The 25,100-nt window shown below is 42.3% G+C and overlaps 1 long non-coding RNA gene across 1 annotated transcript in view; it reads right to left on the reverse strand.

Moving 5' to 3' along the window:
• The window catches only part of LOC117308818 (uncharacterized), a 497,295-nt gene that overhangs the window by 305,786 nt on the left and 166,409 nt on the right, over positions 1-25,100 (reverse strand). Inside the window, exons 6-7 of the long non-coding RNA XR_012327721.1 lie at positions 4,664-4,911; positions 3,640-3,785 (exon numbers count right to left, since the gene is read on the reverse strand). This is a non-coding gene — a long non-coding RNA (uncharacterized lncRNA). The remainder of the gene's footprint in view (positions 1-3,639; positions 3,786-4,663; positions 4,912-25,100) is intronic.

Here is a 25,100-nt window from a genome sequence, read left to right on the forward strand (position 1 = left end):
GATGAGGGCGTTATCTTGCGGGAGCCTAGACTGACCAGTGTTTGGCCTAAGTAGTGCTTTGCGTTACAAATGTATGCTGAGGGGGAGGACAAAATAAGAAGCTATTACATTGTCTTAAATGTGTGTCTTTGAATTGACTTCCTGTCACCTGCCACTAAACACCCTCATGTTGCTGCCTGCAAAGGACTGACAGCTTTCAGCTGCTGCTGTCACCGTTCCTTGCACGCTGACACCTCAGATCGTAGCACCAAACCTTAGCACCCCTTTCTTTTAATATACCAGGATTTATTCCACATCATCCAGTTCTGATGGTTCATCACTTAAAACAACAAGAACCACCTGAGACTATTACTTAGCCGTTTAAAAACCATACTGATGCAGAACATTCGATGACATGGGAAAGTGCTCATCATATAATATTAAATGAAAACACTCAGATACAAAATTATATATGCAACACGATCTGATTTGATTATGCATATATATGTGTGTGTGATTCCAAAATATTAATCTTGATCATTTCTTGGCAAAGTGGTTAAGAGTAATTTTGATTTTCTTCTTTATGCTTTCAAAAATTTACTAAATTGAGCATGTATTATTTTCATAAGCAGAAAAGAAATAATCTTTTCAGAATGCTACACAGAGGTAAGATAGTCCTCAGTTTAAACCTGCATGTTATTGTTTATTTATACCACATTCTACTCCACTAACTTCACTTCCTATCGTCTGGATTTCCCAAGGCCCACATGGTTCAACTTTGTTTCCGGCATCCGGGATGCAAATGAGGCCAGCAGGCTGACTTCTGGGTGACTCAGCGCATCATGTGTCAGGAAGCAGAAGGAACCAGAAGACCTGGATCCTGGTCCCCAACCTGCCCCCAAGAGTAATCAGGGCCTTGGAAACCCCTGAGCATCCTGGGCCAAACTCTCCCCATATATGAACGGAAAGATTGGGCCCATCTCACTCGAAATTTCTACTTTCCATGAGCTGCTAGATCCAATGGCAACAGAATGCGCTAATCGCCATGAGTGTGAGGTTACTGCAAAGTTCTGTTCACAGAGCAAATGATTCGCACGCAACCAGGAGTGGTGAAAGCCAATAGTCATAAATATGCAGGAGATCCAACATGCTGCTTTATCTCAGAACAAATCTCTCAGGCAAAATATTCATTGCAGATGTAAATACAGCCCAAATTTGGGGCGGGGGCTCAAAAAAGAGATAGGCAAGGTAGTCTTTGAGAAACATTAAATTATGTAATATTCCAAACATAAATAAGGAGTTAATATTTAAGTTTAATATTTAAGTTTAATAGTCTGAATTCATCTGAATCATGAGGTGACTCAAGTATAAACACCTGGAATGATTACAATAACCTGATCTGAACAATTAGTCATAGAAAATATAACCCTTAACTTGGATGGGATTATTGACATTTTAAAGCTAAACTCTGAAAATTATACAAGCAATACATAAATTCACTGTAAAATAAAATTCAAACCATACAGATATACATAGAGTAAAAACTGGAAGTTCTCCTTCAAGTCTCACCCTCTGCCCACCCACGCCTCTACTTATAGGTAACCTATTTTAGACCTTTTAAAAGTACATATCTTTACATAGTTCCTATCTGTCTCTCGCAAAACACCACAAGAATATCTATAAATATCACAAGTCTTTGTTCTGTCAAATTTAACCAAAAACTTGACAAATTTCTTACTAAAATGGAATAGTTGCTTTTCAAAGAAAAGTCCATTATTTATAGCTTCTAGAATTGATGCTGACCATTATTCTCTATCTCTGCTAAATCTTGTTATCTTTAAAATAATAAGCAAATAAACATGGATATTAGAGGAAGAAATGTTACTAGGACAGCAAGAACAGCACAGAAGCCTCTGCGTGCGCAATTCTTGGCCTCCCAGACACAGGCATATGCCACCCTTATTAGCTCAGACTCTTAACTGAGCTCAACAGATGCCCCAGGTTAGTTCCCATTTGACAACACATCCTGCCTGTGGGCACTGCTAGGAAACAGCATCACAACTCTTGCTTCTCTGCAAAACCCGGACAGAGCTTTGGGCTCGAGAGGAAGGATCAGGTATTTTGCAGGTACTAGAAGTCCAGAGATGGCACTTAGGGACCAGCCCTTAAGGTTTCATTATTTAAATGCTGACACGGACAATTTATTACTGGCAAAACCAACTCTGTGCAGAGATCACTTAAGTATAGAGCTCACCTAAGAGGGGAAAAACATAAGGAATTAAATACAATTAGCCAGACAGCTAAGGCCCTAAAAATTATTACATTAGGCTCAGGGAGGGGAAATGATGCTTTTGTTAAAGGAGAGGAAATACACTCTATCTACTAATACAAACTATCATTTATTGGTGATGCTATTCTAAGCATCTTATGTGTAAGTTAAACAATTTAATTTCACAACAAACCCAGACAAAGGTGCTATTATCATATCCATTTTAAAGATGAGGAAACTGAAGAACAAAGAGCTAGTCAGCTTCATCTTGACAGGATCTTGGCTCTCCCTCCTAGTAGCAAAATGGCTGCAGTAGTGTCAGCCTTTACATCGCCTCACCACACCATTCAGAGGAAAAGAAGCCCTTTTCTGGAATCCACATTCTCACTGGCCTGATTGTGTTACATGCTCTTCCCTTATGGACAGGGAGACTGAAATATTCAGATTAGACTAAGCCAATCAGAACCATCTGATTACATACCTGGAGGTATAAGTAGGATCAGTGTCATGTAAACTTCCTGGGGGATAACGGATGCTGGAGAGGTGAACACCAAGCGTCTCCTACAGTACTCATCAGCCAGAAAAGCACAGAGAGTTCCTCCAACAGTATAATTATAATCATACTCCAGCTTGAACCTCTTAATTCCCATTGGCACTATTTGTTCTGGAACAATATGTCCTCCACGTAGTTACCTTTTTTTTTTAAGTCAAAGTTTTATGCTATCTCCTCTTCCCCAGGATCAATTTTTCCTAGGGACAACAGGTTTGCAATACATGTTGGGCACTCTTAGGCATATATGTGATAATTATTTTAATTAGAAAATTTGATAGTGCAGAAGTAGGACTATCATATACTTTGTGATTAGAGAAAAATCAAGATTTCAAATGAGAAGATTCTTTCTACCTAGTCGTCGTACGTATGCGTTATTTTACCCCTGAGTTATAGAGTTAGTGCTTACACACAAGCAAAGCGCACAAGTAAAATCAAGAACTGTATGAGCCCTTATGAAGTGCTCAGAATTGCTCCTCTGCTTTTATTCTAAACAGATAATTAGCTAACCAATTTAAAAGATGTTCTCAAATGAAGATGCCACGGTGTTCCTTGGGAACACATTTTAAAGTTTAATGAATGACCTTCACTATCAGTGTGACGCTTATACTGAAACTAACATTGAATTCAAGTTAATCCAATAAATATTTGTTAAATTTAGTGTACCTACTATGTAACCATCTTGATCATGCCCGTGTCTCAGTAGAAAACATCCTCTACAGTAGCCTCCATAAACTAGAAGACCACAATTGTACATAAGTTGATCAACACATAGGTATCTGAGCATCTGTGCTAGGAAAATAGGCATGCAAACAAGTGTAAATGTTATCCTCGACCTTACCTCTCCAGGATACATGGTTGAATTCCATTTTCCTAGTTCTTCATCATTTCCATGGCTTTTCTCTGGACCTTCTGCTAGTTTTCCACAGGTACGATAAATTGATGTCTCACAATTGAACTCCACAAATACAAACAACAAAATGGATTCTAGAAAAAAATAAGTGGTTTATTTTGAGAAGCAGATTCCCAACCACAATGCTTTTACATTAAGTTGTGCTTGAATGGAAAAGAAAAATAAATATAAAACTGAAAGAGTAAACATAAAAGATATCACCTAATAATCCAGAAACATCTCATATGATTGTTACTAGGGACGACTAATCCAGTACATCCCTTGGCTAACACCAGCTGTCCATAACTGAAGCAGACCAGCAACCATTCCCAGGCCTACAACATACGTGCACGCTGCCGAGAAGGACTAATTCTATCAAAGCCTGAGCAGCTCCAAAGTTCCTTCAGTTCTGCTCTTAAAGAAGTTTCAGAATCATTTTAGACCTCTCCAGTGTGATTTAAAGCTCCAGAACAGGCCTATTAAGGGGTGATTGAGGTCATCTTGTTTAATGCAAGAATCCCTCTACACCCATGGTTATCCATCGACCCAGAAATGGGAAGCTAAGCATGGCTGCTCCTATGATTGTCAAGTTCCAAATATCGGGAAGCCATTCCTTACACTAAGTCAAAGCCGAGTCCTTATACACCTCCACTCTGCCATTCCTACCAAAATATGTCTAATCCTTCTTCCAATGACAAGCCTTTAAATAGAGGAAGTCAGCTATCATATTCCCTTCTTAGTCATATCTCCTCTGTCTTCATAGAACATCCTGCAGCTCCCATATATTTTGTGTCATCTTTCTCCTTGTCACTTCGGTTAAGCAAGTTAAGTGATACAAAATCTAGACGTTTTGGAAAATGTACCTGCTTCCTTTTCTACCACACTGCTTTTGTTAAAGGTGTTTATATTCATTTTGCAGTCACTCCGAATTAAACAAAGAAGTGAACCAGTATACAACCCAATAAGCATTTACCCTGAGGATGTCCATTTTGTCATGAGTCAACATTCATACTGCTTTGTGTCTCTTTAAATGATACTCTGCTGATTTCCTCCACCTTTGAGTCTCTCTGTATTCAGCCTTCCCCATTCAGTCATTCTTGCCCAGGAGATTAAGGTCAGGTAGCAAATGCCTCTTTTCTCCATCATCTAACTGATCATGCTGGGTGTGACACTTCAACCTCTCCTTCATCTGGAGAAGTGACCTCATGTTAGATGGTAATGCTGTGGAGGAGAAAACAGAAAGAGAAAAAGCCTATTAACCTTCAGAAAATGATCGTACAGTTTGTGCTTCTCAACACCTGATTATTTTCTAAGCAGTAAAACTTTCAATTTATTAAGCCCTAGGTGGGTAAGTGATGCTTTTATAAACAGAGAACATGAGATACCATTTTTCAGTGATCCCGTGGCAACCACACAAACTGGGACAGATTGAAGTAATGACCAACTATGAAAACCACAGATCTGAGTTCCAAACACAAGGTGTTCTGTCTGCACATTTCTACATTGTTATTTAGATAGGTAATTCTAACATGTAACTCCAAAAGGCGGAATTCAGACTTGGTCTGAAAGACCTGGGTTATAATTGTAGGTCTGACCGAAGTATTCAGTATAGACCCAGCTTCTACTGTGTATAGTACCCTTACCTATCTTTACCTTCAAAACACCCTGTCAAGACCCAGGAAGAAGGGCTCCATTTTACAGATGAGATCACTGAGGCTTGGAGACTTATGACTCGATGAAGCTCACGTAAGTGCCAGATGGAGTTAAAATAGGAAATAAATCAATCATTGAATCAGGATACCATGCTAAGTATTCATCGTAGTAGTCTTCAGTGTTTATTATAGCCTCTCTTCTCTGAGATCTAATATAACAAAATTAACTTCTGCTTTTACTTGCCCTAGATTTTTGACAAGTGACACAAGCAAAAGTCAAAAGAGAAGAAGGATCCTAAGAAGGTTGCAAACATGTGTCCTGAAGGAAACATCCCCAGGGCACTGCCCGGCAGCCAACCCTAATCTTGGCTTCAGTGATAAGAAGTCATCACATGCTCTGATAATGCACAAACACTGCAAGGTTATCTTAGCACCTGCTAGTGGCCATGCCCCCTTCTGTTCCTTGCTACAGAAAACTGGCTCTAGATACCTATTTCCAGCAAGTATATAGGACCTTATAAAATACTGGGTCTCAAGACAGGAGTACCCAATGTTCCACCCTCTCTGGATTAAGGTATGAAAACATTTTTTTTTAATGTACCAGTGTGGGGAGGGCATATTTTTTCTTTCTCATTTTCTGAGATCACTGGGAATTTTCTCACTGAAACTTTTTCAGAAAAAAAAATCCTTGGGGGGGCTGTGCAATTTTCCAGATATTTCTGAACCCTCACACCACTTACTCTGGGATTAACCACATGAATATCATGAATCATTTTTAGGTAATTTAGCACAGAACAATTTTCTAATCTCTGCTTTTCCATTTTCTTTATAACTGTGGGCTAGTGACATATGTTCCTTCATCTGTAAAATGGTGATAATATTAGCCTACTCCAGGAGACTTTGTAAGAATAATAGAAGAAAAGCCTTTAAGTTCATCTATAGCAACCACCCCCATGGATGAAGATTTCTAAGGGATCTGGGAGGGGTCGGAGGGAGCACAGAGGGAGTGGGATGATATAAGGAACTGAGAGCAAGAAGCCCAGCCCACCCCTCCCCCAAATATATTATCCCACCTTATCTTTCTCTAGTACAAGCACTCTCTTATGATCTACTTCTTCTGGGCCAACAGTTTCTCCATCAGACCTCCTGTAGGTCCCAGGTAACTACAAATCCCATGTTAAGAACACTTGCTTAAGATTTTGCTGGAGCTTCTCACATTTCTGTATATGCATTGCTGATTTTAAGACTGCCCGAAATATGTGAAAGCCATGGCTAAAGATTCTTTCATTAAGGAAATTATAGTGATGTGGAATCTGTTTATTTTTCACCTTGGAAACCAAATACATTACCTGCCACTTCCTTTTTAGGCTTAATATGGTTGACAAGCTCATACAGCCCCATATCAGTAAAGCAAAAGCTGGTCTCCAGTGGAGACCATCCTGTCATTCTTACATACACAGTCAGCCTTGGAGGGAATAAAGTAATACCCACCACTGGAGAGCCAAGGAAAACAAAAGAGACTAACCTCAACTGAACACCAGCATGGCAGAATTGTGAAAAAATAAAGCCACAACTTTACTGGATTTAAAAGGAAATTACATAGAGAAAAGCACATTTTTTTTTTTGGTTCACCCAAATAAATAATATTTAACTCTATTAGTAACTTCTACTAGTAGTTAATTCCTACTCTCTTCTACTGAAAACACTTAGTTTGCAGACAATGTGTATCAGTGCTTACAGGTCAAGACACTGACAAAACCTCAATTCAGGAGCTTCCCTGGTGGCGCAGTGGTTGAGAGTCCACCTGCTGATGCAGGAGACGGGGGTTCGTGCCCCGGGCTGGGAAGATCCCACATGCTGCGGAGCGGCTGGTCCCGTGAGCCATGGCCGCTGAGCCTGCGTGCCCGGAGCCTGTGCTCTGCAATGGGAGAGACCACAACAGTGAGAGTCCCGTGTACCGCAAAAAAAAAAAAAAAAAAAATTGATTCAAAACATAACAACTTAGACAGGATTTTTGATCACAGATGTCAGTGTTTTCAAAATGCTAGAATATCACTTAATAGCAAGCACTTTTTTAAAAAAGAGAACTCAACTGTATTTGTCTATAAATTAAATGTGATAACCCTACTTTTTTAATTACATAAAATTTTAGTATCTATATTGAATTTGATGAAGATGTTTACCCATAAATATAGCTAAACAACAACTAACTCCTTCTTATGGGAACAAAATCAAGACAAAGGATATACTCGTCAAGTATAAAATCTGATAAATTTTAGTTTAGCTTCACAAGTCTTAAAAATGACCTAGACTAGATGATTACATATTCGTTCTCCTCTTCCTTTCCAACCACCTGCTTTGTATCATAAGCCATACCCCTCCATGCTTTTGATCCCTTTCCTGCATATGTTAAAAAGCCAGTGGTTCAGTAATTTCAACCCCTCTCTCTCTATGTGTTTCCATCTACCTTTTCAACAGTTATCAAATTAACAATCTGTTCATCTCCAAGTCACTACTGAAGCACCCCATAAATCTACAGATGTGCTTTTGATTCAATACATTTTACCCTCATTCCTTCTCTGCTAGACCCTAAAGAAGTCATTCAGATTAGGGAAAACTATTTCCAGAAGAGAATCATCAAAGGAGTGTTTCATAGCCTTCAAAAATCTACATCAAATCTGTAAAACTTTGATTGTGAAGTATTAATTAAGCACTACCATTGCAAGGTACCGTTAAAAAGTGGCAAGGGGCTTCCCTGGTGGCACAGCGGTTGAGAGTCCGCCTGCCGATGCAGGGGACACGGGTTCGTGCCCCGGTCTGGGAAGATCCCACATGCCGTGGAGCGGCTGGGCCCGTGAGCCATGGCCGCTGAGCCTGCACGTCCGGAGCCTGCGCTCCGCAACGGAAGAGGCCACAACAGTGAGAGGCCCGCATACAAAAAAAAAAAAAAAAAAAAAAAAAAAAGTGGCAAATATCTGTGTATATACACAAATGCATATATGTAAAATCAATCAAATATAAATACATAGGTATAAACGATTTCAGTAGATAGTTGTGTGCATGTGTGTTTACTATTTTTGGCAGCTCGGTATCCACTTATCCTTTCTATAAAATACCAATTTTCTTTTGGAGAATTACATCTTTCCAGTAGTATTGTTTTAGTGGAACAGTAAATCCAGTGCCTGCCTCCCACTAGGAAAGTCAAATAAAACAGCATTCCTCACACTTTCTCAGAAGAGTCAGAAGCCCAGGGAATCAGCTGCTGTCTTCCAGGATTTACATCTTATGTGAGAGATGCTGGGCTGGAGGAAACGCCTGAAATCATTCTTTCCAGCTATGGTTCCCTGACATGGCTGTTCCTTGTCTGGAAACATTCTGAGCCCTTCAGAGCAACCTTAAGAAATGACTATTGCCAAACCCTGTTCTCAGCCTTCCAATTGATTTGCTGAGCTCCTGGTCAATTTCCAGGAGATTCCCTTCTTAAATTGCCCAAAGTCAGTTTCTGTTGCCTGCAACCCAAGGACTCTGACCATTACAGTTACTGATGAAATAAACACTGAGTAGGAACACACATCAAATATATTATTTACACTTGGGGCAATTAGTGTATATGGATAGATGCATCCAGTTGATCGAGGAGTAAAGAGGACCCAGGGAAGTTGAATTTCCAAGCAGGAAGGCTACCATGAGCTCTCTCCAGGGAAATGACAAGAGCTGAGAAAACATCTTTTTCAGGCATGATACACACACACATATATCTAGCAATATGTTCTGAAATTTCATTAGTACCTCCAATGGAATATCAATTAAAATTCTCAATAGGGTTTTTCAGTGAGAATTCCAATAGTGAAGAAATGAGTCACCTCCCGGTGTTGAAAAATTTTGTACTTTATGCAGCAAGTTTAAAGAACATTTCATCCAACTATTCAATATATTTGTAGATTATTATACTCAAATGGCTGAGGGTATTTCATTGTTCACCCTTGCTATCTCTTTTAATAGCTACTTACTATCCTGATTCCCCTACATCACCCAGCAAAGAGGGGATTTCTTCACTTTGTTGATGCAGAGCATTAACTTAATGTTGCAGAATTTAAGGTCTTCTCTTTTATAAACTTATAATACCCTTTCTCTCCCTGTGCTGTAAGTCTGATTTAATTATCTCCCAGAAATCAGTAAAGGTACTATTATTGTCTTTGCTTGCCCTTAATCCTTATTTGATTAAAGTACCACATGCTTATTAATTGGACTGGGTTTACCTCAACCTGCTCAATTGTAAATATCAAAGGCAACAGTGGGACTGCTGGGGTGACTTTAACAGGCACCCTGGATTCAACAGATGGTTCTGGGATAATCAGTAAACCGATAGAATCCACAAAATGCCAGTTCCTCTCCCTCGTGCCGCCCTGTACCGCCAAGCCCCCCGCACCTCCTCTGGGCCCAGGTCCCCTTCTCTTTCAGAGCTCTAGCCAGCAAGGGAAGGGAGATATTTATAGGAATCAGGAGGGTGTGTGAAACCTATTATTCCCCATTCGAACAGGCTGGAATCTTTTTCAATCTTGTAGGCCTTTGAAAGACTTCAAGTGCTATTTGATTGAAGCCCTGCAGTATTGACAAGAAAGGGCTCACTAAAAATTTCAGCATTTGAAAAAGAAAGAGAAAAACATAGGCCCCTGTCAACACACTTTTTTAAAGAAAGTACATGTATCATTGTGATGCTTTTACCAGTGAGTGACCTTTAAGATTCTAGGACAAATAGAGAAGGAAGGAGGGAAGGGAGGGAGAGAAAGAGAGGGCTGGTTGTCTTAGCTCTAAGAGGGAGCAGTATTACACCAAAATCATTTTCCCACCAGCAGGCATTTCCAGGGTTTCCACGAATACCAGGCACACCTGCAGCATAGGAGAAGACATTTCAATATTACCCTAAGTGTTAGTTTCCTATAGGGCTGTCATAACAAAGCATAACGAACTGAGTAGCTTAAAGCAACAGAATATTTTTCTTTTGCAGCTCTGGAGTCCAGAAGTCTGAAATCAAGGTGCTGGCAGGGCTGGTTCCTTCTGGAGCCTCCAAGGGAGAATCCGTTCCTTGCCTCTCTCCTGTCTCCTGGTGCTTGCTGCCATTCCTCGGCGTTCCTTGGCTTGCAGCCACGTGGCACTCGCCCTGTATGTCTCTGTGTCCCTGTGTACAAACCTGCTTCCTCTTATAAGGACACCAGTCATTGAATTAAGGCCCCACCATAATCCAGGATGATCTCATCTTTACTTGATTACATTGGCAGAGGCTCTATTCCCAAATAAGGTCACATTCACAGGTACTGCGGGTTAAGACTTCAACATATCTTTTTAGGAGACACAATCAACCCACAACACCCTCTATAGTACAAAGTAGCCTTGTGCTACTGCTTAGCTATTCCGTGTTCCTCTTTGTCTATTCAACCCTTTCTTGAACTGGTTCTCAGTCACTGTGGGCCTTACATGGATGTACTGTCATATTTTAATTTAAATTTTATAGAGTAGAAGACAATTTGCTGTGAATAAGAGGTGAGGAACATAATCTATCTGGATCCAAATAAAGACTGCTCACTAGAACACAAGAATTTTGCCTTGTAAGTATATGAGAGAAGGGCAAGCAATAAGTCCACCAAAATGACCACCACTGGAGCAAACTAGTGAGCAGTGTGAGAAAGGGGAAGGCTTTCCTGGACACCTTGAAGCATCACTACACTGCGACAGCAATTGCACTGTAATTGTTGCTTGCTTGTTGTGCTGTTGGGAGACCCTCAGTCTCTTGCAGTGTGCTGTCAATCTGTTAATGCCTAGAACACAAAAATGTTAAGAACCTCTAGATTCATTGTTGAGTGTAGATCAAATGCTCCAACTCTAGCACCACTTCCACTGAATAATCATAATTTACCAGGTGCTTAACTCAGTACATTGTCTACAGATGAGAATTTCAGACCTATAAAGGAAATGATTTGGGGTAGCAGAGAACCTTTTCACGTTTATTCAGTGATTTGTTCCATGTATATAGGAAAATAAACCCAACTCAGGGCTCAGATAAAATCACCAAATGTCACTGGAAAAAAACAAAAACTGATCTCAAGAATATGAATCTCAAGACATTTGTAGCTTCTGGAGAGCACCTAGAAGACTCTGCCCAGGCTCTAAGCCCCAGCAGGTCACTGAGGAGCAAGAAATCCTGTCACTGGGGATTTGTTCTGAAGATGTGTGAAGAGCTGCTCGACACAATGCAATACCCACCCCCACGTAACAGCTAAGAACTTATAGAGATTCTTTCATCAGATACTTTTCCAGTCGAGAGAGAGGAAGGAACCTTTCTGGGACACATAATGAAAGGAGAAGCAAAAGGGACCCAAATAATGTCACCCTTTCCTGGCTGTGCCCAGGGGCTGGTGCTGTAACTCTTCTCCCCATGGAGCTTCTGTACAGCATGTCCCTAGATGACAATTTTCCATAACTTGGATGATGAATCCATGAGGTATGAGATCTGCACAATTATTTTCTCAGAGAAAATTCATGTTCAGTGAAGAGAAATGAGGGAAAGAGATCTGGGAAAAAGGAAAAATAATGTGTTCTGTTTTTGCTCCAATGATCAACTTCTTCATCCCTCTGCCACCCTAACCTGCTGACTGCCGAGTCCTGTGTGTCTGATCCTGAAAGGCCAAGTGAACGTTAGGTCGTAAAATGAGAGCCCAGGTCCCAGTGGCCTTCCATCACTCTGTACAGTCCACAGCAATCTACTCAAGAAGACACTTCCCATGCCCCACTGAGATGCTGGGTCAGATGCAGAAACATCACCGATTAAATGCCAATAAGAGTGCGTAAATTTGTAGATGAGAGGAGGACTCTAGAAATGTGAGTGGTGCTGAATCTCTCCTGTGCTCACCTTTCCGTCTCTCTCCTTCAGAAACCTCTTCCCTACTTTTCTCCACAAAATCCTCCAGCCAGAACTCCTGGGCCACTATGCTGAGGCTATAACCAAAATAGCATGTTCTCTTTCATGGGACACAGTGGTGCTGCCGAGTTACTTATGCTTTTTGGTACTGAGGTGCAGCAAGACCATCTTGTGGCAGTGACTGGTAGTCATTTCCCTCTTCTTTCCTGGGCACACAGCTGGACCTCCCTTTCCAGCTCCCTCGTAGTTAGTTATAGCCACAAAATTGAATTCTAATTGGTGGATTGTGAGGGCTGAGTGACACTCACAGGTCTGGCCCATGAAACTCCCATGCACAGTAATCCGTGTTCTTTCTCCATCCACTAGTCTGATGCAACAAATACAACCACTTTGGAAGCCACATGGGGAGGACAGCAGAGCCACAAGATAGAAGGAGCCTGGGTCTCTGAATCACCACTAGGAGCCTCCAATCAAACCCTTTAGGGTGTTACATAAGTGAGAAGTAAACTTCTATTGTATTTGAGCCATTCTACATTCTTTACTCAGATTTGCTTGTTACAGCAATGAATCTACCTTAATTAATATGCACCTTCTTTCTGAGCTGCCCATCATGGGGCCTGTGTGCTTTCCTATACTGTCTATCACTAGAGCTTCTGAAACAATACAGCTGATATAAGAGAACTTGTTCCTTACTGGTGATAAAACTTTACTAAACAACAGGCTTCTATATTATTGTACAGAAGAAACAGGGTAAGCTTTAGAGTCAGACTGAGCTTGATCCCTTTTCCATAACATTCTGCCCAGGTGATCAACATCAGCTCACTTAATCTCCCTGACCCCAAACCCTTCTCTGTAACTGGGATCACTAGCCCCAATTAAATATTAGAATAGAGTTGCAAAGCATAATGTTTAAGGGGTAGAATCAAAGCATTTAGGACAGTGCCTGGTACACAGTAGATCCTCAATGACTAGAAGGTATTATTATTTATATCTATTAGCATTTACTTGATTGTACCCTTTAAGTATAGGAACAATATCTTATTCATCCTTCTATCTTCAACATCAAGCATGAGTTCCTAGAAGATGTGGATTATGTCTAATTTATTTCTGTAACTCCAAATCTAGAACAGTGCTGATTACTTCAGTGAAAGGAAGCTCTCCTTAGTATTAATATTCTCACCAACTGTGACCTCCAAAGCAAGCATCGTGTCTATAAATCTTTCTCTAGAATCCAGGAGGGGGACCTGCACATAACAGGCACTCAACAATAGTAATTAATAAACTAATTTCTCGCTGGTAGGTAGATGATGTGATTCTGGTTATGGGCAGTGGTAGGAGGCAGTGACCGTTATATCGCAGATGGGTCTGTGAGAGAATCTAGGTTCCAAATCAGTAGTAGCCTGAATTTTCAAAACCTCCTGTACTACGTATGTGGCAGCACTGCCCACCACAAACAGAACACTCATTCAAAACTAAGCATTCTCCAGTTCCCACTTGCATAAATAAGGCAGACAATGTAGCCTTCCCAGTGGCCTCACAAAGCTGTCATGAAGGTCAAACACAATAATAGATGTGAAATGATATACATATACAGAAGGATACTATTATGGTTGTTATTATCAAAAAAGCCATCTTCTGTTATCTTTGTTATCAGCACTCTCATGGTTTGCATTCTTTCCCCTCATCTGGTAGGATATCCTGTGTCATATCCTCTCCCTGCATGAGGCACGACCATAAAGTAAAATATTAAGACAAATATTCTTATATTACATATTACATAAAGACAAATACTTTTATTATTAAATTGACTGTTTCCTGGAAACACACCCAGAAATGACTCATCCCTTAGAATATAGGGTAATAAAGCATTTCATTTTGTCCAGGACAAGACTGTATCACACACAAGAAAGACTTGCAGGTGATAAGCCCCATTGCACTTTCTCAGATTGTTTCAACAATGAGTAGACCCGTAAGCAGCCTCTGAAATGAAAAACAGGAATTGGGAGGAGAAGGTAGAGCAAGAGCTGAAATGAGGAAAAGAGGATGAAGTTAAGCTTTGACGTAGCTGGAAGAAATGTAGTTCAATTACACTGTATGCATATAAATAATTGCCCTGATTACATCAAACGAAGCTTGAAAGAAGGTTAGATGTGTCGCCAGGAGAGCTGCCAGGCTTAGGGCCAAATGACCCCACAAAGTTACATTCCCTTGGCGCTTTCTCCAAGTTCTCCCCTTTGGAGGCTCTGATATTTCACGCTGTTAGCACACACAAGTGAATTCATCTCTTGAGGATTTAAGCTCATGGGAGATTGAGGGATAAACAAAAAGGCCAGCACGTGCCTTTACGCTGAGCCATGTAGCATTCAGGATCTTCAGGCCTGTCTCCTCAAGCCAGCCCAGCCTCTGCAATTATGAATACAACACGGAACGCAGACTGAAAGCAGAAGTTCACTTTGTGAGCCTAGCCTTGGAGCTAGCCTGAGTCCATGAGTGGACCACTTCTGGTCCATTCATCAGCACAACAGGAACACACCTGTCTCCAGGAGTCCGTGCATCAAGTCGGGGAAGATGGGTACCTTTTGCCTTCCCAGGAGACAGCCTGAAATGTCAATGCCAAAGTTGACCTCTCTTGATTCCCTGCATCCCACACTCACCTGTCCTTTACTCCCCCACCTAAACCTGGATGTCATACGCTTTCTCATTCTTCATAACATTGATAAGGTCACACAAGGTTCTTGAGCCTCATGTTGATTGTATGTGAAATGTCTTATTTCTAAGGTTAATATTGCCAACAGACGATCTCAAGGACAATGTGATTTTTTTTTTTGTGGTACGCAGGCCTCTCACTGCTGTGGCCTCTCCCATTGCGGAGCACAGGCTCCGGACGCGCAGGCTCAGCGGCCATGGCTCATGGGCCCAGCCGCTCTGCGGCATGTGGGATCTTCCCGGACCAGGGCACGAACCCGTGTCCCCTGCATCGGCAGGTGGACTCTCAACCACTGCACCACCAGGGAAGCCCGACAATGTGATGTTTTTATTCAAGTTGTCACCTCTGCTTAGAAGAACTAGTGTTACGTTTCCTTAGAGAAGACTATATTTGGCCTGTTTATGATGCAAGTGCTATTTATTTGATGGTCGCATCTGCAAATCCTCAGGTATTCAACTTTCTTCTAAGAGACAAATATTCTTTTTATTAAAATTACTTCATAAGCACAAATTCCTTGCCAAAGGAAGTCTGAAATGGCAGGTTTTGTAACTAAAATAACAACCGGTACCTGAGGCACAAGGAAGTTGTTGAAATAACAATAGACTGGGATTCAGAACACCTGGGTTCTTGACCTTGTGCAGCCACTAAAGCTCTGGGAAGCCTGTTTTTCACACTTTCATTCTCAGTTCCTTATCTAAGAAGTGAGAGAGCTAGATGAGATCATTTCCAGGGTTTCTTTCTGCTCTAAATTTTTATGATTCTAAGGTACTTGAGCTGACATGCCAGACTACTGGAAAACATTGCTAAAATGGAAGAAAAAGAGCTACCAGTGACTACATCTTTACCACGTTTCAGGTGTTTTGCACACACCATCTCATTCAGTCCCTAAAACCACCCTATGAGTAGGTCCTATCATTATCTGCGTTTCGCAGATAAAGAACCTGAGGTCCAGAGCTGTTATGTGATCTGCCCAGTGTTATGGATTGAATGTGTCCCCCAGAACTCATTTGTCAAAGCTCTAACCCTCAATGTGATGGTCTTTGGAGGTGGAGCTTTTGGGAGATGATTAGGTTTAGATGAGGTCATGAGGGTGGGATCACTGCCCATCCTCATGATAGGATTAGTGCCCTTATAAGAAGAGACCAAAGAGAGACTCCCCCTCCCCCTGACCTGCTCCCTCTCCCTCTCTTTCTCTCTCTGCCCTGTGAGGACATAACACTACAAGAAGGCAGCTGTCTGCAAGACAGGCATTGAGCCCTTACCAGGAACCAAATCAGCCAGCACCTTGATCTTGAATGATAAGAAATAAATGTCTATTGTTTAAGCCACACAGTCTGTGGTATTTTGTTATAGCAAGCTGAGCTAAGACACCCAATGCCCTATAGTTAGTACAACGTCTGAGCCCTGTGCTAAAAACAGAGGCTGAATTAAACTACAGAAATGTCTGAAGAAACTGTCCCCAGGGCAATCAGCTGAATGCCAAGAGTTCCCGTTCTTGGGTGCCGCTACTCTGAAGGCAGGATTAAAATTAATTAGTGTCAGTGCCAACCCTACCCCCGATTGCATAGCAAATGACCTAGATGGTCTGATCTGAAGGACAGGCATCTAGAGGCAGCTTTGTATAGAAGAATCTCATTGGCCCAGGAGCTAGTAAGCGGGGCACCTGCTAAGCCACTGTTCGAAAGTCCATTCTTCAGGAATAAGCACTGCTCTCTCCCCAGGGCTCTCTTTCAAAGTGCAAACTCCACTGGATTGGGACACAGAAGCTCATTGCTCCAAGCTGGCCTCTTAGGTGCAGTCGGCAAGGCAAGCAAGCCGCAGATGATGAGAGAGGGTGGGAATTGGGAGGACAGAACTGACAAGAGGGAGGAAAGAAACGAGGGGGAGGGCAGATGAAGACAACCACCTACTTCTCCCTTTGCTGGGACCAATCCTAGAGTAGAGAATTCTGCTCCAAACTCGAGCGCAGACGCTAACACCATTATTTATAGCTTACAGCCTCCCAAACCAGGCGGCACTACTCATATGGGAAGGGTACCAGAAGAAGCAGGGAGATATGATGGCGGGGACATTACCACCGCAGATGGTGGCCATGCAAGCTGTGGTGGCAGCTTGTTCAGAGTGGATTCTGTTCTGCTTTAATGGCATCTGTTTCCAAGTTAGGGTTGAGCTTCCAGGTCTGCTGACTCTGTTCCGCTTGAATCCAAGTCGGTGGCGGGCACCACATCCGGACCTCTCAGCCCTCGGGCAGGCTGCCTTGAGCCCAGGCAGAAAATGGAATTTCCCCTTCCTGCCTCGTTAAAGGAACCATCTAAGTTCACTTCTCCAACAGAAGCAATTTGGGCTGAACTGAGTCTTGAGCAGTAATGAGCAAAGGCATCAAGTTCCATGATCCTTCCTCTGTCTCGGTAACAAATGCACTGGAGTAAGAAGGAAATCTCTACACATGTCCTTACTCCCGCGGGGAATATGCGACTCCATCTGCCGTTTCACATGGGAAGGGCCGTGGATGGCAGCCGTTTCTAAGAAACCATTTAGAAAAGTTTTTTACAGGCCATACTTTGCATGTTTATCTCCGTTAAGTATTTCGCTAGGCAGCAGGCAGAGAACACCATGGGGCACAAAATGTCCTCAGTGTCTTTAGCTGTATCTATATTCAAGGGAGCAAGCCATTCTAGAGGTTTCATCTGGAATATCCAGATAATGAAGTTGCCACATTAATGAGATGTTTCTTATAACACGTCTCCTAGTCCATTCTTCCATCACCCACGTGTTGACCCAGCTTTCATTTCGGCCTCTTCAGCCCCATCTCAGGCACCAGATTTGTGGTTCAAGTGTGGACTTGTGAGGAGGAAAGTGTGAGAATTAGATCATAGGTTGAACCAAACCTCACTGCCTCAAAACACAATGAGCCACTTTTGGCAGCCTGGCCAGTCCAACAGGAAGGCCAGCGGCTGAGGAACAGCGCCAAGCTTTAGCTAAGCACTCAAGTGTTGAGACGTTTCATGCAAAAATCCTGAAGCAGAGCAGTGGAATTTTCCGGGAGTAGAGCCCCCTGACTCCTGTCCCGGAAACCGTGCTTATTGGATGGTTTCTGGCTCCCAGCAACCCGGCTCAATTTCCTTCAGGCGAATAGAAATGAGCGCAAACTTTCCGCTGCCCCATCCTAACCAACAGGGGTTTGCAACAGGCTCTGACTCCTCTCAGCACCCTCTGCTCCACACAGAAGGTGGGTGGCAAACAGCCAGGCTCTGGGCTGGGTCAGGGGAGCAGAGACTCAAGCAGAGCCCTGGTTCTGTGCAACAGGAATGTGGGCCACCGTGGCAGCGGAGGGGGGATTTGCGGGAGGTTCCAAATGTCCTTAGGGTTCAAGTTCAACAGAAAGGAATCTCTGTCCACCTTCATCATTTACTGATGCAAACACTACCTTGGTGGGGCACTGGGAACCCACAGTTACACAAAGGCAGAGCCAGGACTAGAATTCGAGGTTCCCGATGGCTCTCCATCTACTCCTCCTCTCAGTCTCCTGGTGCAAGGGATGAGAAGAGAAAGAAGGTAAAGAGGGTCCTGGGGGCTTCCCTGGTGGCGCAGCGGTTGAGAGTCTGCCTGCTAATGCAGGGGACACGGGTTCGAGCCCTGGTCTGGGAGGATCCCACATGCCGCGGAGCAACTAGGCCCGTGAGCCACAACTACTGAGCCTGCGCGTCTGGAGCCTGTGCTCCGCAACAAGAGAAGCCGCGATAGTGAGAGGCCCGCGCACCGCGATGAAGAGTGGACCCCGCTTGCCACAACTAGAGAAAGCCCTCACACAGAAACGAAGACCCAATACAGCAAAATTAAAATAAATTAATTAATAAACTCCTACCCCCAACATCTAAAAAAAAAAGAAGGTCCTGAAGTGGAAAAATTTGAGAACGTCCATCAAGGGTTTTCTGAATCAGAAGTTGTGCAGTTTTAATCTGTTGTGCCCACAGTGCTCACGAGGTATCTGACTGGCTCCTCCAAAGACTTGTCCTTATTGAGTGGTGCCGGCTCTGGATGCAGGGGAACAGAGCTCAGCTCTGCCCCCAGGCACAGAGAAAGAGCCCTCTGCCTCCCAAGGCCTCTTTCTTGCAGGCTGGGCAGCCTGCAGCTACGGTGGAAACATGCGGAAACCTAGAAAAGGGAAGCTGTGGTTCAGCCTTAGCAGACAAAATGCAGAGATGGAGCATGGAGGGCTTTCAGCTAACCCACAACTGCAGAGGCCCCTGCCCTACTGCCTCCACGGGCGCTGTTCAAAAGCCAGTGTGAAAGCACGTGAATTCCCCTGCCTGTGGCAGAAACCGTCCCATTAACTCATTGTAAAACGGGGCTTTGAGAGTCTAAAAATAAAAGCACAGTTTCTTCTTCTTTAGATTGTGGATCGACACGCAGCACAAAAGCTAGATTTTAAGCCAGGGCTCATGCCATCTTTAGGAAACGTGTATTCATACTGAAATCCAAGCCTCCAGGATTTTTCATGTGGGTCCTCCAGATGATATTACTTGTTTTGTCCCTTCTTATGTACAGAGATAACAGTAATCACTCTTTGTGGTCCATGCCAGGGACCTCAAATACATCAGACAGAGTACATGTTCTTATTCCCGTTTTACAGATGAATAAAATGAGGCTGAGAATGTCTGGTTGCATGATTTGCCCTGGATCGTACAGCTAACAGGTAACAGGGTGGTGACTCAAAACCAGGCCTGGACCTGGAAGCCGGGCTCTTTCCACCCACCTCAGGTGCAGCTGGCCGCATCTCACAATCAGTTCAATCCTACTCTCCGTAAAGCTGAGCACATAGAACCCCCAGTACACCCACCCACCACCCATCCCACACTCTCCTGGACCACTAAGACTCAGCAAAGGTCAACTCTACTCTCACCATTCCACTGAATGCTAACCGGAGAAAGGCGAACTACCTCGTTTTCTTTGAGATACCTAAAAGCTCTTGATATGCCAATCAGGGGTCTACTTTGTAAGTGTTCTCCCCATGCTGGCTGCCAGCAGGCTGGTTTCATCTTTCGCTAATACCTATACACTTGTGGCCATACTGATGGGTTTACCTGAGGTTACAATCCTAGACAGAAGGAATCTAGACTGTTTAATTTTTGATTCAGTATCAAATAGAAAATCACTTAGAATTAGGTCTTTAATAAATGTTTGCTCTCTAACTGGAGAGAGCGGTGATAATGATGATTGATGATGATGATGACGACGGGATAAAGGCCTGTGAGGCTCTGGTCTGTAAAAAGCATCCAGAGTGCTTTACCAGAATTATCTCTTGAGATTTCCCAACAAGTTGCAGTAGGGGACTCAGTGGACACGGGAAGCACAGTCTCTGTGAACTGGTTTTCTCTGGTGGTACCAAATACTGGTTAGGGTCTCCCCTCTCCCAGGGCACTGAATGAAGGGGCAGAAGAGGCTCAGAGGCTGTGGAAGGCAACTGCTTCAGGAAGAGTGCCTGTCAGCACACGGAAGCATCACCTGCTCCCATAACAGGGAGCCAACTGTGTCTGAGTCATCAAGCTCACAGCCAAACAGACAGGCTGGAGAAAGAAATCAACAAACCTTCACATTGGTGCATGGATTACTGGTTTGCCTGATAACATGCTGAGCATGACTCAACGGGGGGGATGCCGGAGGAGAGAGCCGGTCCCCCTGGTGAGCCAGCTGCATGTTGGGGTCTTCTCCCAGAAGGCTCTGCATCCCATGACCGAGCCCACGAAGCAGAGTCAGTGTGATAGCACGGAGCCTCACCCACAAACGGTTAACAGCCATAGCTGTGGTCTGAGTATAAAATGAGAGCAGAAATAATAGGGATAAGAATGGTGGGGACACTCTTGAGCCAGGATGGGGCATCCTCCCAAAGAAGACACTCAGACCCTGGCTGTGAATAGCTTTTAAAATGCTCCAAAACTGTTCCCCCAGGTATTCTACATCAGTCAAAAATTACCTTTAGCTTCTAAAGCAATTAAGTGACTGTAAATAAAGAATACAATAGCTTATGTTATGCCTTGAGTCCATACATCACACACCCCAGACTAAGAGCCATTGCCCTGATTCCATCTTGCATTTAGGACATTTGCTTTTTATTGCATCCGTGGTTTGCTGAGTGCTTTCAGGGAGAATAAATAAGGCTTTGAAGGAACAGCACAGGAAGTTTATAAACTGGAAGTCTTTTTTTACTTTTAAAATAATTTTAGACATATAAACAATTATACGTCAATGGTTTGTAATCTGTTAAGAAGATGTACATTTTTTTTGGAAATCAAATCTTTAATATGAATACTTTCTGGCTTACTTTAGAAATAGGACACAGAAATTAACCCACAGATTCATATTTCAACCATCTCTAGTCAGTTTTGTTATTTTATTCTACAGTTCATGGAGATTAGAACTGGAAAAGAATTAAAATGTGTTTTTTAACGCATAGATCCTTATTCCGTTTTAACTGCAGGTAAAGATGACACACTATGGTGAAGGCATTTTATTACAGTTCAGAAGGGCAAAGACTGTGTGAGTTATGAGCTGTATGGGATGGGGGGCACTGAAAGATGCATGACAATTAAATTCAGAAATACCCATCATTTCTTGCATATGGTACTGGAACAGATAAATAACACTCATGTCGTTCTTTGCATTTGCTTAAATAAATGGCCTTGGCTTACTAGAAATACTGAATGTTGTCTTTTATATTAGAGCAAGCATTAGTAATGATACCACTGTCTCTGCACTTGAGGTCAGTTGGAAAGATGAGCGTGCCAGTTGCTAAGATGATGAACTCTGAGCCTTCCTTCTCTCGGACACCCACACACCCACATGCAAACAGTGAGCAGACCTGCCACGTGGTCTCAGAGCCGCAGGGGAAAGCGCACAGTCTGCAGCCAGCCCAAGCCCAGATCCTGACTCTACCACTCACTAGCGCTATCGCCTTGACCAGTTGCTCAGTCACTCACTCTCTGCCTCATTCTCCTCCTGTGGAAAGAGGGGCTAGTAACACCTCCTGTTATGTGGGTTCCTTGAGTTATATGGAAAGCGCTTGGAACAGTGTCTGGCACATAATAAATGCTACATAGCAGCAGCTTTTCCGATGATAAGAATCTTTTTTTTCAGATCAGTGCCTTCCTTACAACCTCCACTTCTACTCCTCTCCAGCTCCTACACCCACCCTCCCCAGGTCACTTGCAATGAGTAGGATCCTAGCTGAGCTTCCTGCTTCTAGTATATTCCACGCCACCCACCTCCAGTTCAAATCAAACATCCCCTCCTTTGTGGCTCACTCTACCCAGTAGACACTTCTATTACAGCACCTACTGCACTTTTGACTTTATTTATCTATCTATATTCATGTGTAGTGGAGCTGAAAAACACATTTAAAAATTTTTTTTCAGCCTTATTGAGATATAATTTTTATATGTGATGGTATGAGTTTCAAATGTACAGAATAAAGGTTCGACTTATACTGTGAAATGATTACCATAATAGGTTTAGTGAACATCTGTCATCTCATATAGAAACAAAACCAAAAATACCTTTTCCTTGTGATGAGAAATCTTAAGATTTACTCGCCTAAAAACTTTCATATATAACATACAGCAGTGTTAATTATATTAATCATGCTGTATGTTACACTCCTAGTACTTATTTATCTTATAACTGGAAGTACTTTGACTATCTTCCTGCAAGTCCCCCTCCCCTTATCCCCCATCTCTGGTAAACACATATCTGATCTTTTTTTCTATGAATTTGGGTTTTTTTTTTCTTATTTTAGATTCAAAGTATAAATGAACTTACATGGGTTTGTCTTTATCTGACTTATTTCACTTAGCATAATGCCTTCAAGGTCCATCCCTGTATGTTGTCACAAATGGTAGGATTTCCTCATTTTTTATGGCTGAATAATATTCCATTATACATATATGTTTATATATATGTATATATACACATATTCCATTAATATTCCTATATATATATACATTCCATTAATATTGCATTATATGTATGTGTGTGTGTGTGTATGTGTATATATATATATATATATATATATATATATCACAACTTCTTTATCTATTCATCAATCAACAGACATTTAGGTTGTTTCCATGTCTTAGCTATTACAAATAAAGCTGCTATGAACACAGGGGTGCAGGTATCTTTTCGAGTTAGTGTTTTCATCTCCCTTGGATATGTTCCCAGAAGTGGGATTGCTGGATCATATGGTAGTTCTATTTTTAATTTTTTGAGGATCTTCCATACTGTTTTCCATAATGGCTGTACCAATTTACAATTCCACCAACCGTGCACAAGGGTTCCTTTTTCTCCACACCCTTGTCAGCATTTGTTATCTCTTGTCTTTTGGGGGATCATTCTAACAGTTGTGAGGTGATATCTCACTGGGATCCTGATTTGCATTTCCCTAATGACTAGTGATGTTGAGCATGTTTTCAGGTACCTGTTAGTCATTCATATATCTTCTTTGGAAAAATATCTGTACAGAAGCTTTTTAGTTTGATGTAGTGCTTTAGGTGTCATATCCAAAAAAAAAAAAATCATTGCCAAGACCCATGTCAAGGAGCTTTTTTCCTACATTATCTTCTAGAATTTTTCATGAAAAACACATATTTTGAGAGCTGATATCAGAAGCAGACTTAGATAGGAAATTGTCTTCATTTAAGAAAAATACCTTGACAGGTAAATTTTGGCAGGAAAGATGAGTCCCAAAGACTCTGACTGTAACGAGAAAAAGAAAGAGATATAGTTCCTGTGCATGAGAGGGACACATACATTTGGGCATCAGGGTGAGAAGGGAAGAATAAGTCGGGTAAATGGGGCAAAGGCAGTCAAACAACATGAAAAAGATTTCAGCTTGCAAGAAAAAGGTGGCCAGTGAGAGACTCCTGGTGACAGGAGCTGAAGGACATTTAAAACAGGAATGGGTCATCTTTAAGTTCAAATTGTTTGTATTTATGAGACGTGAGAAAGACCTAACACTTGGGTAAAGCCTGATACACCCACAAAGGGCTTGTGTTAAGTGGTTTGGGACCAAATCAAGGAAACGAAGCCGAGTTCCAGGCAGGAGTTGAGATGAAGTAGAGGGAAGAGGAGAACCACAGAAATGAGATAGAAGTGAATGTAGGAGTTCAGAGGCTTACAGCTTGGAGCCTAAATGAAAATATATACCTTCGGGAATTTGCAGAAATCTTGCTCATGAGGTTGGGCTTCCCAGCATATGTGCAGTGAAAGGCTCAAGGCCATATTATTTAAATCCCAAAACCCAAGTGTCTTGGCTTAGGTCTGCCGAGAAGCAGACATGATTGGACATTTAAGAGATTTACTGGGGAAACACCTGTGAAAGAGTAAGGGGAGGGTGCTGGAGAAAGTAAGAAGAGACTTCAGAGAGAGATGTAATTCTGACACTCGTGAAAGAAGAGGGGCCAGGAAGGAAAATTGGGTGGAAAGAGCCTCAGATCACAGAGCAGTTCTACAAAAGATCCAGCCAGGTTGGTGGAAAGTCCTCAAGTCAAATACACTGTTGGAGGAGTCCTGAAATAATGCCCTCACCATGCTGGTAGCAGCCCACCAAAAGTGTGTACTCAGTGCAAACATGATAGTAGATCTGGGTGGGGGGAGCAGCAACTGGGGCTGTCAATTAGCCATGTTCCCAGAGCAGGGCATTGGAGCTGCACATTTTCATCACCAGCACCCAGAGGTACCGCAGCTGATAGGAATCATGCCTGATTCATCATTGGATGCTCAACTGCTCAACACATGTTTCCTGAATCGCTAAAGTCATCCAACCTGCACATCAAACAATCATCCTAAATAATCTTCAAAACCAAATGTTGTGTACATGAGGATTCATTATGCTATTCTTTCTATTTTGTGTATTTAAAATTTCCCTTAATAAAAAAAGTTTATTACAGGGAATTCCCTGGTGGCCCAGTGGTTAGGACTTGGTACTTTCACTGCTGGGGCCCGGGTTCAATACCTGGGAGGGAAACTGAGATCCCACAGGCTGTGCAGCACAGCCAAAAAAAAAAAAGAAAGTTCATTACAAATATTATTTAGAAACATTATTGTGTTTCCTCAAAAAATTAAATATAGAATTAATTAA

This window comes from Tursiops truncatus, chromosome 18 (assembly GCF_011762595.2).
Source record: "Tursiops truncatus isolate mTurTru1 chromosome 18, mTurTru1.mat.Y, whole genome shotgun sequence".
Classification (NCBI taxonomy): Eukaryota; Metazoa; Chordata; class Mammalia; order Artiodactyla; family Delphinidae; genus Tursiops; species Tursiops truncatus.